The sequence below is a fragment of the Phyllobates terribilis genome, unplaced genomic scaffold (assembly GCF_046119375.1).
Source record: "Phyllobates terribilis strain yellow unplaced genomic scaffold, ASM4611937v1 Scaffold_9__5_contigs__length_417890890, whole genome shotgun sequence".
In the NCBI taxonomy this organism is placed as follows: domain Eukaryota; kingdom Metazoa; phylum Chordata; class Amphibia; order Anura; family Dendrobatidae; genus Phyllobates; species Phyllobates terribilis.
In genome coordinates, this window is record NW_027362769.1 from 415,158,298 (window position 1) to 415,176,779 (window position 18,482).

The 18,482-nt window shown below is 38.4% G+C and overlaps 1 protein-coding gene across 2 annotated transcripts in view; it reads right to left on the reverse strand.

Annotated features, from left to right (window-relative positions):
• SRCAP (Snf2 related CREBBP activator protein) overlaps positions 1 to 17,228 on the reverse strand; it is a 51,606-nt gene extending 34,378 nt beyond the window's left edge. For both annotated transcript variants that reach the window (XM_073649046.1, XM_073649045.1), the window contains exon 1: positions 16,986 to 17,228. The gene's annotated coding sequence lies outside the window, so the exon portion shown is untranslated. The remainder of the gene's footprint in view (positions 1 to 16,985) is intronic.
• Between the last annotated feature and the right edge of the window lie 1,254 nt (positions 17,229 to 18,482).

Consider the following 18,482-nt stretch of genomic DNA (forward strand, 5'->3'; position numbering starts at 1 on the left):
TCCATCTATATATACCCATTATCCTCTGTATACTACATATATACACACACACATCCTCCATCTATATATACCCATTATCCTCTGCATACTTTATATACACACTCCTCCTCCATCTATATATACCCATTATCCTCTGTATACTACATATATACACACACATCCTCCATCTATATATACCCATTATCCTCTGTATACTACATATATACACACACATCCTCCATCTATATATAGCCATTATCCTCTGCATACTTCATATATACACACACACCCTCCATCTATATATACCCATTATCCTCTGCATACTACATATATACACACACATCCTCCATCTATATATACCCATTATCCTCTGCATACTACATATATACACACATCCTCCATCTATATATACCCATTATCCTCTATATACATATATACACACACATACTCCATCTATATATACCCAATATCCTCTGTATACATATATACACACACACATTCTCTATCCATATATACCCATTATCCTCTGCATACTACATATATACACACACATCCTCCATCTATATATACCCATTATCCTCTGCATACTACATATATACACACACATCCTCCATCTATATATACCCATTATCCTCTGCATACTACATATATACACACACATCCTCCATCTATATATACCCATTATCCTCTGCATACTTCATATATACACACACCTCCTCCATCTATATATACCCATTATCCTCTGTATACTACATATATCCTCCATCTATATATACCCATTATCCTCTGCATACTACATATATACACACACATCCTCCATCTATATATACCCATTATCCTCTGCATACTACATATATACACACATCCTCCATCTATATATACCCATTATCCTCTGTATACTACATATATACACACACATCCTCCATCTATATATACCCATTATCCTCTGTATACTACATATATACACACACATCCTCCATCTATATATACCCATTATCCTCTGCATACTACATATATACACACACATCCTCCATCTATATATACCCATTATCCTCTGCATACATATATACACACACATCCTCCATCTATATATACCCATTATCCTCTGTATACTACATATATACACACACATCCTCCATCTATATATACCCATTATCCTCTGCATACTACATATATACACACATATCCTCCATCTATATATACCCATTATCCTCTGTATACATATACACACACATCCTCCATCTATATATACCCATTATCCTCTGCATACTACATATATACACACATATCCTCCATCTATATATACCCATTATCCTCTGTATACATATATACACACATCCTCCATCTATATCTACCCATTATCCTCTGCATACTACATATATACACACACATCCTCCATCTATATATACCCATTATCCTCTGTATACTACATATATACACACACACCCTCCATCTATATATACCCATTATCCTCTGTATACTACACATATACACACACACCCTCCATCTATATATACCCATTATCCTCTGTATACTACATATATACACACACCTCCTCCATCTATATATACCCATTATCCTCTGTATACTACATATATACACACACATCCTCCATCTATATATACCAGTTATCCTCTGTATACTACATATATACACACATCCTCCATCTATATATACCCATTATCCTCTGTATACTACATATATACACACACATCCTCCATCTATATATACCCATTATCCTCTGTATACTACATATACACACACACACGCTCCATCTATATATACCCATTATCCTCTGTATACATATATACACACACATCCTCCATCTATATATACCCATTATCCTCTGCATACTACATATATACACACACATCCTCCATCTATATATACCCATTATGTTCTGTATACTACATATATACATATCCTCCATCTATATATACCCATTATCCTCTGTATACATATATACACACACATCCTCTATCTATATATACCCATTATCCTCTGCATACTACATATATACACACACATCCTCCATCTATATATACCCATTATCCTCTGTATACTACATACAAACACACACACACACTCCATCTATATATACCCATTATCCTCTGTATACATATATACACACACATCCTCCATCTATATATACCCATTATCCTCTGCATACTACATATATACACACACATCCTCCATCTATATATACCCATTATCCTCTGCATACTACATATATACACACATCCTCCATCTATATATACCCATTATCCTCTGTATACTACATATAAACACACACACCCTCCATCTATATATACCCATTATCCTCTGTATACATATATACACACACATCCTCCATCTATATATACCCATTATCCTCTGCATACTACATATATACACACAAATCCTCCATCTATATATACCCATTATCCTCTGTATACTACATATACACACACACATCCTCCATCTATATATACCCATTATCCTCTGCATACTACATATATACACACATATCCTCCATCTATATATACCCATTATCCTCTGTATACTACATATATACACACACATCCTCCATCTATATATACCCATTATCCTCTGTATACATATATACACACACACACATCCTCCATCTATATATACCCATTATCCTCTGTATACATATATACACACACATCCTCCATCTATATATACCCATTATCCTCTGCATACTACATATATACACACAAAACCTCCATCTATATATACCCATTATCCTCTGTATACTACATATACACACACACATCCTCCATCTATATATACCCATTATCCTCTGCATACATATATACACACACATCCTCCATCTATATATACCCATTATCCTCTGTATACTACATATATACACACACCCTCCATCTATATATACCCATTATCCTCTGCATACATATACACACACATCCTCCATCTATATATACCCATTATCCACTGTATACTACATATATACACACACATCCTCCATCTATATATACCCATTATCCTCTGTATACTACATATATACACACACACATCCTCCATCTATATATACCCATTATCCTCTGTATACTACATATATACACACACATCCTCCATCTATATATAGCCATTATCCTCTGCATACTTCATATATACACACACCTCCTCCATCTATATATACCCATTATCCTCTGTATACTACATACATACACACATATCCTCCATCTATATATACCCATTATGTTCTGTATACTACATATATAAACACACACCCTCCATCTATATATACCCATTATCCTCTGCATACTACATATATACACACACATCCTCCATCTATATATACCCATTATCCTCTGCATACTACATATATACACACATCCTCCATCTATATATACCCATTATCCTCTATATACATATATACACACACATACTCCATCTATATATACCCAATATCCTCTGTATACATATATACACACACACATTCTCTATCCATATATACCCATTATCCTCTGCATACTACATATATACACACACATCCTCCATCTATATATACCCATTATCCTCTGCATACTACATATACACACACACATCCTCCATCTATATATACCCATTATCCTCTGCATACTACATATATACACACACATCCTCCATCTATATATACCCATTATCCTCTGCATACTTCATATATACACACACCTCCTCCATCTATATATACCCATTATCCTCTGTATACTACATATATCCTCCATCTATATATACCCATTATCCTCTGCATACTACATATATACACACACATCCTCCATCTATATATACCCATTATCCTCTGCATACTACATATATACACACATCCTCCATCTATATATACCCATTATCCTCTGTATACTACATATATACACACACATCCTCCATCTATATATACCCATTATCCTCTGTATACTACATATATACACACACATCCTCCATCTATATATACCCATTATCCTCTGCATACTACATATATACACACACATCCTCCATCTATATATACCCATTATCCTCTGCATACATATATACACACACATCCTCCATCTATATATACCCATTATCCTCTGTATACTACATATATACACACACATCCTCCATCTATATATACCCATTATCCTCTGCATACTACATATATACACACATATCCTCCATCTATATATACCCATTATCCTCTGTATACATATACACACACATCCTCCATCTATATATACCCATTATCCTCTGCATACTACATATATACACACATATCCTCCATCTATATATACCCATTATCCTCTGTATACATATATACACACATCCTCCATCTATATCTACCCATTATCCTCTGCATACTACATATATACACACACATCCTCCATCTATATATACCCATTATCCTCTGTATACTACATATATACACACACACCCTCCATCTATATATACCCATTATCCTCTGTATACTACACATATACACACACACCCTCCATCTATATATACCCATTATCCTCTGTATACTACATATATACACACACACCCTCCATCTATATATACCCATTATCCTCTGTATACTACCTATATACACACATATCCTCCATCTATATATACCCATTATCCTCTGCATACTACATATATACACACATATCCTCCATCTATATATACCCATTATCCTCTGTATACTACCTATATACACACATATCCTCCATCTATATATACCCATTATCCTCTGCATACTACATATATACACACATATCCTCCATCTATATATACCCATTATCCTCTATATACACACACATCCTCCATCTATATATACCCATTATCCTCTGTATACTACATATATACACACACCTCCTCCATCTATATATACTCATTATCCTCCGTATACTATATATACACACACACCCTCCATCTATATATACCCATTATCCTCTGTATACTACACATATACACACACACCCTCCATCTATATATACCCATTATCCTCTGTATACTACATATATACACACACCTCCTCCATCTATATATACCCATTATCCTCTGTATACTACATATATACACACACATCCTCCATCTATATATACCAGTTATCCTCTGTATACTACATATATACACACACATCCTCCATCTATATATGCTCATTATCCTCTGCATACTACATATATACACACATCCTCCATCTATATATACCCATTATCCTTTGTATACTACATATATCCTCCATCTATATATACCCATTATCCTCTGCATACTACATATACACACATATCCTCCATCTATATATACCCATTATCCTCTGTATACATATATACACACATCCTCCATCTATATATACCCATTATCCTCTGCATACTACATATATATATACACACACATCCTCCATCTATATATACCCATTATCCTCTGTATACTACATATATACACACACCTCCTCCATCTATATATACCCATTATCCTCTGTATACATATATATACACACACACCCTCCATCTATATATACCCATTATCCTCTGCATACTACATATATACACACACATCCTCCATCTATATATACCCATTATCCTCTGCATACTACATATATACACACATCCTCCATCTATATATACCCATTATCCTCTGTATACTACATATATCCTCCATTTATATATACCCATTATCCTCTGCATACTACATATATACACACATATCCTCCATCTATATATACCCATTATCCTCTGTATACATATATACACACATCCTCCATCTATATATACCCATTATCCTCTGCATACTACATATATATACACACACATCGTCCATCTATATATACCCATTATCCTCTGCATACTACATATATACACACACATCCTCCATCTATATATACCCATTATCCTCTGCATACATATATACACACACATCCTCCATCTATATATACCCATTATCCTCTGTATACTACATATATACACACACATCCTCCATCTATATATACCCATTATCCTCTGCATACTACATATACACACACATATCCTCCATCTATATATACCCATTATCCTCTGTATACATATACACACACATCCTCCATCTATATATACCCATTAACCTCTGCATACTACATATATACACACACACCCTCCATCTATATATACCCATTATCCTCTGTATACTACCTATATACACACATATCCTCCATCTATATATACCCATTATCCTCTGCATACTACATATATACACACATATCCTCCATCTATATATACCCATTATCCTCTATATACATATATACACACACATCCTCCATCTATATATACCCATTATCCTCTGTATACTACATATATACACACACCTCCTCCATCTATATATACTCATTATCCTCCGTATACTATATATACACACACACCCTCCATCTATATATACCCATTATCCTCTGTATACTACACATATACACACACACCCTCCATCTATATATACCCATTATCCTCTGTATACTACATATATACACACACCTCCTCCATCTATATATACCCATTATCCTCTGTATACTACATATATACACACACATCCTCCATCTATATATACCAGTTATCCTCTGTATACTACATATATACACACATCCTCCATCTATATATACACATTATCCTCTGTATACTACATATATACACACACATCCTCCATCTATATATACCCATTATCCTCTGTATACTACATATATACACACACATCCTCCATCTATATATACCCATTATCCTCTGTATACTACATATATACACACACATCCTCCATCTATATATACCCGTTATCCTCTGTATACTACATATATACACACACACCCTCCATCTATATATACCCATTATCCTCTGTATACTACATATATACACACACATCCTCCATCTATATATACCCGTTATCCTCTGTATACTACATATATACACACATATCCTCCATCTATATATACCCATTATCCTCTGCATACATATATACACACATCCTCCATCTATATATACCCATTATCCTCTGCATACTACATATATACACACACATCCTCCATCTATATATACCCATTATCCTCTGTATACTACATATATACACACATATCCTCCATCTATATATACCCATTATCCTCTGCATACTACATATATAAACACATATCCTCCATCTATATATACCCATTATCCTCTATATACATATATACACACACATCCTCCATCTATATATACCCATTATCCTCTGTATACTACATATATACACACACATCCTCCATCTATATATACCCATTATCCTCTGCATACTACATATATACACACATCCTCCATCTATATATACCCATTATCCTCTGTATACTACATATATACACACACATCCTCCATCTATATATACCCATTATCCTCTGCATACTACATATATACACACATCCTCCATCTATATATACCCATTATCCTCTGCATACTACATATATACACACATCCTCCATCTATATATACCCATTATCCTCTGTATACTACATATATACACACACACATCCTCCATCTATATATACCCATTATCCTCTGTATACTACATATATACACACACACCCTCCATCTATATATACCCATTATCCTCTGTATACTACATATATACACACACATCCTCCATCTATATATACCCATTATACTCTGTATACTACATATATACACACACATCTTCCATCTATATATACCCATTATACTCTGTATACTACATATATACACACACATCCTCCATCTATATATACCCATTATCCTCTGCATACATATATACACACATCCTCCATCTATATATACCCGTTATCCTCTGTATACATATATACACACATATCCTCCATCTATATATACCCATTATCCTCTGCATACTACATATATACACACACACATCCTCCATCTATATATACCCATTAACCTCTGTATACTACATATATACACACACATCCTCCATCTATATATACCCATTATCCTCTGTATACTACATATATACACACATATCCTCCATCTATATATACCCATTATCCTCTGTATACTACATATATATACACACACACCCTCCATCTATATATACCCATTATCCTCTGTATACATATATACACACACATCCTCCATCTATATATACCCATTATCCTCTGCATACTACATATATACACACATCCTTCATCTATATATACCCATTATCCTCTGTATACTACATATATACACATATCCTCCATCTATATATACCCATTATCCTCTGCATACTACATATATACACTCACATCCTCTATCTACAGTACAGACCAAAAGTTTGGACACACCTTCTCATTTAAAGATTTTTCTGTATTTTCATGACTATGAAAATTGTACATTCACATTGAAGGCATCAAAACTATGAATTAACACATGTGGAATTATATACTTAACAAAAAAGTGTGAAACAACTGAAAATATGTCTTATATTCTAGGTTCTTCAAAGTAGCCACCTTTTGCTTTGATGACTGCTTTGCACACTCTTGGCATTCTCTTGATGAGCTTCAAGAGGTAGTCACCGGAAATGGTCTTCCAACAATCTTGAAGGAGTTCCCAGAGATGCTTAGCACTTGTTGGCCCTTTTGCCTTCACTCTGCGGTCCAGCTCACCCCAAACCATTTTGATTGGGTTCAGGTCTGGTGACTGTGGAGGCCAGGTCATCTGGCGTAGCACCCCATCACTCTCCTCCTTTGTCAAATAGCCCTTACACAGCCTGGAGGTGTGTTTAGGGTCATTGTCCTGTTGAAATATAAATGATGGTCCAGCTAAACGCAAACCGGATGGAATAGCATGCTGCTGCAACATGCTGTGGTAGCCATGCTGGTTCAGTATGCCTTCAATTTTGAATAAATCACCAACAGTGTCACCAGCAAAGCACCCCCACACCATCACACCTCCTCCTCCATGCTTCACGGTGGGAACCAGGCATGTAGAGTCCATCCATTCACCTTTTCTGCGTCTCACAAAGACACGGTGGTTGGAACCAAAGATCTGAAATTTGGACTCATCAGACCAAAGCACAGATTTCCAATGGTCTAATGTCCATTCCTTGTGTTCTTTAGCCCAAACAAGTCTCTTCTGCTTGTTGCCTGTCCTTAGCAGTGGTTTCCTAGCAGCTATTTTACCATGAAGGCCTGCTGCACAAAGTCTCCTCTTAACAGTTGTTGAAGAGATATGTCTGCTGCTAGAACTCTGTGTGGCATTGACCTGGTCTCTAATCTGAGCTGCTGTTAACCTGCGATTTCTGAGGCTGGTGACTCGGATAAACTTATCCTCAGAAGCAGAGGTGACTCTTGGTCTTCCTTTCCTGGGGCGGTCCTCATGTGAGCCAGTTTCTTTGTAGCGCTTGACGGTTTTTGCAACTGCACTTGGGGACACTTTCAAAGTTTGCCCAATTTTTCGGACTGACTGACCTTCATTTCTTAAAGTAATGATGGCCACTCGTTTTTCTTTACTTAGAATTTGTATTATGGCAAGAAAAAAGCAGCTAACAGTCTATTCAGTAGGACTATCAGCTGTGTATCCACCAGACTTCTGCACAACACAACTGATGGTCTCAACCCCATTTATAAGGCAAGAAATCCCACTTATTAAACCTGACCGGGCTCACCTGTGAAGTGAAAACCATTTCCGGTGACTACCTCTTGAAGCTCATCAAGAGAATGCCAAGAGTGTGCAAAGCAGTCATCAAAGCAAAAGGTGGCTACTTTCAAGAACCTAGAATATAAGACATATTTTCAGTTGTTTCACACTTTTTTGTTAAGTATATAATTCCACATGTATTAATTCATAGTTTTGATGCCTTCAGTGTGAATGTACAATTTTCAAAGTCATGAAAATACGGAAAAATCTTTAAATGAGAAGGTGTGTCCAAACTTTTGGTCTGTACTGTATATATACCCATTATCCTCTGTATACTACATATATACACACACATCCTCCATCTATATATACCCATTATCCTCTGTATACTACATATATACACACACACATCCTCCATCTATATATACCCATTATCCTCTGTATACTACATATATACACACACACATCCTCCATCTATATATACCCATTATCCTCTGCATACTACATATATACACACACATCCTCCATCTATATATACCCATTATCCTCTGTATACTACATATATACACACACCCTCCATCTATATATACCCATTATCCTCTGCATACTACATATATACACACATATCCTTCATCTATATATACCCATTATCCTCTGTATACTACATATATACACACACATCCTCCATCTATATATACCCATTATCCTCTGTATACTACATATATACACACACATCCTCCATCTATATATACCCATTATCCTCTGCATACTACATATATACACACACACCCTCCATCTATATATACCCATTATCCTCTGTATACTACACATATACACACACATCCTCCATCTATATATACCCATTATCCTCTGTATACTACATATATACACACACATCCTCCATCTATATATACCCATTATCCTCTGTATACTACATATAAACACACACATCCTCCATCTATATATACCCATTATCCTCTGTATACTACACATATACACACATATCCTCCATCTATATATACCCATTATCCTCTGTATACTACATATATACACACACACCCTCCATCTATATATACCCATTATCCTCTGCATACTACATATATACACACACACCCTCCATCTATATATACCCATTATCCTCTGCATACTACATATATACACACACACATCCTCCATCTATATATACCCATTATCCTCTGCATACTACATATATACACACACATCCTCCATCTATATATACCCATTATCCTCTGTATACATATATACACACACATCCTCTATCTATATATACCCATTATCCTCTGCATACTACATATATACACACACATCCTCCATCTATATATACCCATTATCCTCTGCATACTACATATATACACACATATCCTCCATCTATATATACCCATTATCCTCTGTATACTACATATATACACACACATCCTCCATCTATATATACCCATTATCCTCTGTATACTACATATATACACACATATCCTCCATCTATATATACCCATTATCCTCTGTATACTACATATATACACACACCTCCTCCATCTATATATACCGTTATCCTCTGTATACTACATATATACACACATATCCTCTATCTATATATACCCATTATCCTCTGCATACTACATATATACACACATATCCTCCATCTATATATACCCATTATCCTCTGCATACTACATATACAGTTATATGAAAAAGTTTGGGCACCCCTATTAATCTTAAGCTTAATGTTTTATAAAAATTGGTGTTTTTGCAACAGCTATTTCAGTTTGATATATGTAATAACTGTTGGACACCGTAATGTTTCTGCCTTGAAATGAGGTTTATTGTACTAACAGAAAATGTGCAATCTGCATTCAAACAAAATTTGACAGGTGCATAAGTATGGGCACCTCACCAGAAAAGTGACATTAATATTTAGTAGATCCTCCTTTTGCAAAAATAACAGCCTCTAGTCGCTTCCTGTAGCTTTTAATGATATCCTGGATGAAGGTATTTTGACCATTCCTCTTTACAAAACAATTCCAGTTCAGTTAAGTTTGATGGTCGCCGAGCATGGACAGCCCTCTTCAAATGATCCCACAGATGTTCAATGATATTCAGGTCTGGGGACTGGGATGGCCATTCCAGAACATTGTAATTGTTCCTCTGCATGAATGCCTGAGTAGATTTGGAGCGGTGTTTTGGATCATTGTCTTGCTGAAAGATCCATCCCCTGCGTAACTTCAACTTTGTCACTGATTCTTGAACATTATTGTCAAGAATCTGCTGATACTGAGTGGAATCCATGCATCCCTCAACTTTAACAAGATTCCCGGTGCCGGCATTGGCCACACAGCCCCAAAGCATGATGGAACCTCCACCAAATTTTACTGTGGGTAGCAAATGTTTTTATTGGAATGCTGTGTTTTTTTTCCGCCATGCATAGCGCCTTTTTGTATGACCAAACAACTCAATCTTGGTTTCATCAGTCCACAGGACCTTTTCCAAAAAGAAATTGGCTTCTCCAAATGTGCTTTTGCATACTTCAGCCGACTCTGTTTGTGGCGTGCTTGCAGAAACGGCTTCTTTTGCATCACTCTCCCATACAGCTTCTCCTTGTGCAAAGTGCGTTGTATAGTTGACCGATGCACAGTGACCCCATCTGCAGCAAGTTGATGCTGCAGCTCTCTGGAGGTGGTCTGAGGATTGTCCTTGACTGATCTCACCATTCTTCTTCTCTGCCTTTCTGATGTATTTCTTGGCCTGCCACTTCTGGCCTTAACAAGAACTGTCCCTGTGTTCTTCCATTTCCTTTCTATGTTCCTCACAGTGGAAACTGACAGGTAAAATCTCTGAGACAGCTTTTTGTATCCTTCCCCTGAACAACTATGTTGCATAATCTTTGTTTTCAGATCATTTGACAGTTGTTTTGAGGAGCCCATGATGCCACTCATCAGAGGAGATTCAAACAGGAGAACAACTTGCAAGTGGCCACTTTAAGTAGCTTTTCTCATGATTGCATACACCTGGCTATGAAGTTCAAAGCTCAATGAGGTTACAAAACCAAAAGAAGTGCTTTAGCAAGTCAGTAAAAAGTAGGTAGGAGTATTTAAAACAAGAAAATGATAAGGGTGCCCATACTTATGCACCTGTCAAATTTTGCTTAAATGCAGATTGCACATTTTCTGTTCGTACAATAAACCTCATTTCAAGGCAGAAACATTACTGTGTCCAACAGTTATTACATATATCAAACTGAAATAGCTGCTGCAAAAACACCAATTTATATAAAACATTAAGCTTAAGATTAATAGGGGTGCCCAAACTTTTTCATATAACTGTATACACACACATCCTCCATCTATATATACCATTATCCTCTGTATACTACATATATACACACACATCCTCCATCTATATATCCCCATTATCCTCTGTATACTACATATATACACACACCTCCTCCATCTATATATACCCATTATCCTCTGCATACTACATATATACACACCCTCCATCTATATATACCCATTATCCTCTGCATACTACATATATACACACACATCCTCCATCTTTATATACCAGTTATCCTCTGTATACTACATATATACACACACATCCTCCATCTATATATACCCATTATCCTCTGTATACTACATATATACACACACATCCTCCATCTATATATACCCATTATCCTCTGTATACTACATATATACACACACATCCTCCATCTATATATACCCATTATCCTCTGTATACTACATATATACACACACACATCCTCCATCTATATATACACACACACACATCCTCCATCTATATATACCCATTATCCTCTGTATACATATATACACACACATCCTCCATCTATATATACCCATTATCCTCTGTATACATATATACACACATCCTCCATCTATATATACCCATTATCCTCTGTATACTACATATATACACACACATCCTCCATCTATATATACCCATTATCCTCTGTATACTACATATATACACACACATCCTCCATCTATATATACCCATTATCCTCTGTATACTACATATATACACACACATCCTCCATCTATATATACCCATTATCCTCTGTATACTACATATATACACACACATCCTCCATCTATATATACCCATTATCCTCTGCATACTACATATATACACACACATATCCTCCATCTATATATACCCATTATCCTCTGCATACTACATATATACACACACATATCCTCCATCTATATATATCCATTATCCTCTGTATACATATATACACACACATCCTCCATCTATATATACCCATTATCCTCTGTATACATATATACACACACATCCTCCATCTATATATACCCATTATACTCTGTATACTACATACAGTGCTGGCCAAAAGTATTGGCACCCCTGCAATTCTGTCAGATAATACTCCCGTTTCTTCCTGAAAATGATTGCAATCACAAATTCTTTGGTCTTATTCTCTTCATGTAATTTGTCTTAAATGAAAAAAACACAAAAAGAATTGTCCTACAGCCAAATTGGATATAATTCCACACCAAACCTAAAAAAGGGGGTGGACAAAAGTATTGGCACCCTTTGAAAAATCATGTGATGCTTCTCTAATTCGCGTAATTAACAGCACCTGTAACTTACCTGTGGCACCTAACAGGTGTTGGCAATAACTAATTCACACTTGCAGCCAGTTAGCATGGATTAAAGTTGACTCAACCTCTGTCCTGTGTCCTGTGTCCTTGTGTATACCACATTGAGCATGGAGAAAAGAAAGACCAAAGAACTGTCTGAGGACTTGAGAAACCAAATTGTGAGGAAGCATGAGCAATCTCAAGGCTACAAGTCCATCTCCAAAGACCTGAATGTTCCTGTGTCTTCCGTCAGCAGTGTCATCAAGAAGTTTAAAGCCCATGGCACTGTGGCTAACCTCCCTAGATGTGGACGGAAAAGAAAAATTGACGAGAGATTTCAACGCAAGATTGTGCGGATGGTGGATAAAGAACCTCGACTAACATCCAAACAAGTTCAAGCTGCCCTGCAGTCCGAGGGTACAACAGTGTCAACCCGTACTATCCGTCGGTGTCTGAATGAAAAGGGACTGTATGGTAACATACCCAGGAAGACCCCACTTCTTACCCCGAGACATAAAAAAGCCAGGCTGGAGTTTGCCAAAACTTACCTGAGAAAGCCTAAAAAGTTTTGGAAGAATGTTCTCTGGTCAGATGAGACAAAAGTAGAGCTTTTTGGGAAAAAGCATCAACATAGAGTGTACAGGAAAAAAAAAAGAGGCATTCAAAGAAAAGAACACGGTCCCTACAGTCAAACATGGCGGAGGTTCCCTGATCTTTTGGGGTTGCTTTGCTGCCTCTGGCACTGGACTGCTTGACCGTGTGCATGGCATTATGAAGTCTGAAGACTACCAACAAATTTTGCAGCATAATGTAGGGCCTAGTGTGAGAAAGCTGGGTCTCCCTCAGAGGTCATGGGTCTTCCAGCAGGACAATGACCCAAAACACACTTCCAAAAGCACTATAAAATGGTTTTAGAGAAAGCACTGGAGACTTCTAAGGTGGCCAGCAATGAGTCCAGACCTGAATCCCATAGAACACCTGTGGAGAGATCTCAAAATGGCAGTTTGGAGAAGGCGCCCTTCAAATATCAGGGACCTGGAGCAGTTTGCCAAAGAAGAATGGTCTACAATTCCAGCAGAGCATTGTAAGAAACTCAATGACGGTTACCGGAAGCGGTTGTTCGCAGTTATTTTGGCTAAAGGTTGTGCAACCAAGTATTAGGCTGAGGGTGCCAATACTTTTGTCCGGCCCTTTTTTGGAGTTTTGTGTGAAATGATCAATGATTTGATTTTTGCTTCATTCTCTTTTGTGTTTTTCCTTGCAAGAAAATTAAATGAAGATAATAATACCAAAGAATTTGTGATTGCAATCATTTTCAGAAATTAACGGAGTATTATCTGACAGAATTGCAGGGTTGCCAATACTTTTGGCCACCACTGTATATACACACACATCCTCCATCTATATATACCCATTATCCTCTGTATACTACATATATATACACACATCCTCCATCTATATATACCCATTATCCTCTGTATACTACATATATACACACACAAATCCTCCATCTATATACCCATTATCCTCTGCATACTACATATATACACACACATCCTCCATCTATATATATCCATTATCCTCTGTATACTACATATATACACACACACACATACTCCATCTATATATACCCATTATCCTCTGTATACTACATATATACACACATATCCTCCATCTATATATACCCATTATCCTCTGTATACATATATACACACATCCTCCATCTATATATACCCATTATCCTCTGTATACATATATACACACACATCCTCCATCTATATATACCCATTATCCTCTGCATACTACATATATACACACACATATCCTCCATCTATATATATCCATTATCCTCTGCATACTACATATATACACACATATCCTCCACTATATATACCCATTGTCCTCTGCATACTACATATATACACACATATCCTCCATCTATATATACCCATTATCCTCTGTATACTACATATATACACACACATCCTCCATCTATATATACCCATTATCCTCTGTATACTACATATAAACACACACCTCCTCCATCTATATATACCCATTATCCTCTGTATACTACATATATACACACACATCCTCCATCTATATATACCCATTATCCTCTGTATACTACATATATACACACACATCCTCCATCTATATATACCCATTATCCTCTGTATACTACATATAAACACACACCTCCTCCATCTATATATACCCATTATCCTCTGTATACTACATATATACACACACATCTTCCATCTATATATACACACACATCCTCCATCTATATATACCCATTATCCTCTGCATACTACATATATATATATATACACACACATCCTCCATCTATATATACCCATTATCCTCTGTATACTACATATATATATATATATATACACACACCCTCCATCTATATATACCCATTATCCTCTGCATACATATATACACACACATCCTCCATCTATATATACCCATTATCCTCTGCATACTACATATATATATACACACACATCCTCCATCTATATATACCCATTATCCTCTGTATACATATATACACACATATCCTCCATCTATATATACCCATTATCCTCTGTATACATATATACACACATCCTCCATCTATATATACCCATTATCCTCTGTATACATATACACACACGTCCTCACACTCTATGTCACACACTGTGTGCTCCATGTATGTATGTATATATATCTATCACACCTCTGCACAGTGCACACACACTCGTCCTCAGTGTCTCTTCCCCTCACACACCGCGGCCTCTCTCCCTCGGCCGCCATCTTGTCCGCTCCTCACCTGCGCTTTCTGCTGTCTCCCGGTTCCGCTCAGCGGGCACAATCCGTCTCCATCCGCGTGGGCCGGGGGTGACTGTGCGCTGCGATAGGTGGGCGGGGTGCGGGCGGCTCTGGAGCGGGTGATCACCCGGATGTGGCCGCTGTCCTCGGCCGACAAACGACTTTCTTGTCAACGGGACTGAGCCGGCGCTCAGTGCGCAAAATGGCGACGTGGGCGGAGACTCTCGGCTTTTCAGGTAGGGCGGGGATTGGAACGTCACGAACCGTAGAGCACGATGGGAAACGTGGGCGTGGTTTCCACTGCTTCTTCCGTGAGGAAAAGAGCGGGAGAATACAAGAGAAACAGGCAATGTACTGCGCGCGCCCCCATGTGTAACACGGACCCCACCCCTCTCCCTCCGTGTGTGACCCGTGTATAACACCCCCCACCCCCTCCGTGTGTGACCCGTGTATAACACCCTCCACCCCGCTCCCTCTGTGTGTGACCCGTGTATAACATCCTCCGTGTGTGACCCGTGTATAACACCCTCCGTGTGTGACCCGTGTATAACACCCTCCGTGTGTGACCCGTGTATAACACCCTCCGTGTGTGACCCGTGTATAACACCCTCCGTGTGTGACCCGTGTATAACACCCTCCACCCTGCTCCCTCCGTGTGTGACCGTGTATAACACCCTCCACCCCGCTCCCTCCGTGTGTGACCGTGTATAACACCCTCCACCCCGCTCCCTCCGTGTGTGACCGTGTATAACACCCTCCACCCCGCTCCCTCCGTGTGTGACCGTGTATAACACCCCCACCCTGCTCCCTCCGTGTGTGACCGTGTATAACACCCTCCACCCCGCTCCCTCCGTGTGTGACCGTGTATAACACCCTCCACCCTGCTCCCTCCGTGTGTGACCGTGTATAACACCCCCACCCTGCTCCCTCCGTGTGTGACCCGTGTATAACACCCTCCACCCTGCTCCCTCCGTGTGTGACCGTGTATAACACCCCCACCCTGCTCCCTCCGTGTGTGACCCGTGTATAACACCCTCCACCCCGCTCCCTCCGTGTGTGACCCGTGTATAACACCCTCCACCCCGCTCCCTCCGTGTGTGACCCGTATATAACACCCTCCACCCTGCTCCCTCCGTGTGTGACCGTGTATAACACCCTCCACCCCGCTCCCTCCGTGTGTGACCGTGTATAACACCCTCCACCCCGCTCCCTCCGTGTGTGACCGTGTATAACACCCCCACCCTGCTCCCTCCGTGTGTGACCGTGTATAACACCCTCCACCCCGCTCCCTCCGTGTGTGACCGTGTATAACACCCTCCACCCTGCTCCCTCCGTGTGTGACCGTGTATAACACCCCCACCCTGCTCCCTCCGTGTGTGACCGTGTATAACACCCTCCACCCTGCTCCCTCCGTGTGTGACCGTGTATAACACCCTCCACCCCGCTCCCTCCGTGTGTGACCCGTGTATAACACCCTCCACCCTGCTCCCTCCGTGTG